Consider the following 2,476-nt stretch of genomic DNA (forward strand, 5'->3'; position numbering starts at 1 on the left):
GTGGAATAAACTTTTTTTTTTAAATTAATCACTCCATTTTAAGGCATTAAAAAAAAATAACTGTAGTAATATTTTTAAGAAATTTTGTTTTCTCATAAAGCTATACTTGGGATATATATCTAATACATGTTTAAGAAGCATAACGTAAAATGTTTTATTGTGGATCAATCGCGGCAATAAAAAAAATCTTTAAATTTTTCTTTAAATTTTTTTGAAAGCGAGACATCTCGCGAGTATATTTAATATTTTTAATGAAAAATTATTTATTTCTTTTATTTTTTCTACACACAAAGGGACATTGGTAACATTGTATCAGAGTATGCATGTGATGCATTTGTAAAATTTCTACTCGGAGAGTAGATTTCAAAAATATTTGTATACATAAGCATTATTTGTCTTTCTCAAATTTTAATTGCTTTCTCCTCTCTTTCTGCCCCTTTTCTTGCATGCTCATTGTCGCATACATAATTTTCTGTCCTGTCATTAATTTCGTTAATTCAAATTATCTTTTGCCTACTATCCCGTGTGAGCGTGTATCAGCAAGATGTGGTGGTTCTGTGAAACGTGTAACATTTTATAAAAAAATGTGCAAAAATTAAATATGCACGCATCGTGTAGAGATCCGTTGAAATATTTAGTGTGTGAATCTATATATTATGATAGTATGAAATTCAGAGCTTGGTCATCTTATTTTCTGTGCGCGAGATATCGAGGAACTTTGAAACTAAAAATTAAAGAAATTAGGAGGATAAATTGTGTATGCAAGGAATGTGTTTAACTTTTAATTGCCGTTTCTTTGATATATTCTAATCTTCCTGGATGTTTTGCTTATCTCTTTATCTATATTCGACATGTGTACACTTTAAACGAGTGTTTTTTCGAATAGTTATTCACAATCTTGTACTTTGTGCTGTGTAATTAGTTGCAGTTTACGAAAAAATAGATCCGAAACAAATTAAACGGGATACACTGAATTGCCTTAATGCAAGATGCCTGAGAAATTAATGAAAGGGATCGACTACCCTCTTTGAAAGATGGATGTGTCTGCATTGCGAATATCTTGCGCATGATGCTCCAATGAAGTTAATACTGTACTGAGCTAATCTTAATAAACATATGCATACGTAAAATTATCAAATAGCGTATATTGTGAGCGGATTTATTGCATTATTATATATTCTGACCGAATCAATTATTTATTCAAATGGAATATACTATGACGATTCATGCCCAAACTGCGGAAGCCTGTATTTAGAAACGAAGTTTCTCGACTCCAAATCGATATAAATCATTTAATTGACTAGAAATTGCGTTTTTTGTTTAATTAGGTTTAAAAGCAAAACATTGCACACTTTATTTGTATTTAAGAAATTGCAATGATGTGTTCCCCTTGTTTCCACATCTCTAATCGAACTGTCAAATGTCAAATTTTCTATATACATACATTTTACATGAAATAATGTTTGAAAAATTCTAGATTTCACAAAAAAGCTATTTCAGCATCTTTTCCTAGTCATCTATATAATGATTGATCAAGATTCGTAGATTTTAGCAAACTATAAGAGAGACTTCAGAACTTATGCAAAACATTTCAAATTTATCAACGAATACATGCACAGAATAAAACAGAATTGAGCGTACTAACACCATTACAATCCTTAAAAAAATGCTTATGATATTTTCTTGCCTCATTTTCCTTATTACATAAATCATCTCCTTCCCTTATAAATATTCAATTTATATGTACTATATTTTATGTATCATTAATGTCTATCATATAACTAAATTATATGTTATGGTAAAAAATGTGATTAATTTAGTAATTATTCATAATTATCAATAATTATGCATAATAACCAATTAATCATATTTACAGTAACATATATATATATATATATATATATATATATATGATAATTATTGAAATGTGTAAATTGTGTTTGGTTGTATTTTGTGTTATATGCCTCTGATGCTGAATATAATGGAAATTCAATTAAGACATATGTGTCTGCTGATCCTTATTTCCTATTAGATATGCATATTAAACTTATAAAGTACACCCAGAAATCAGGATTTTTATGTTTATTCGACAAGGATCAGGATCTGAATACAGATTGAAATTAAATAATATATGCATGGGGATCAACAAAATACGAAGAATGAAACGAATATTAAGTACAAGAGATATATTTATTTATTTAACTCTATATATTATATATAATTTATATATTTTTTTTATTGTTATAGTTAAAAATTTTGCAATATCTTTCTTCATATGATTATTAAAATCATATTCAAGAATAAATAATATGCACGGAACGCTTTTATTGTGATTTAATTAGATCTCAATTAGATCTCAAGAATTAATATCTAGAATTTAGAAGAATATCAATTCGCGAATAAATACAAGATAGATCTATATAAAAAATCGATGTTTTTTTTTTTTCAAGTACGATTTTTCTCTATGTTTTGAAAA

The sequence above is a fragment of the Formica exsecta genome, unplaced genomic scaffold, assembly GCF_003651465.1.
Source record: "Formica exsecta isolate Colony F162 unplaced genomic scaffold, ASM365146v1 scaffold384, whole genome shotgun sequence".
NCBI classification, from domain to species: Eukaryota; Metazoa; Arthropoda; class Insecta; order Hymenoptera; family Formicidae; genus Formica; species Formica exsecta.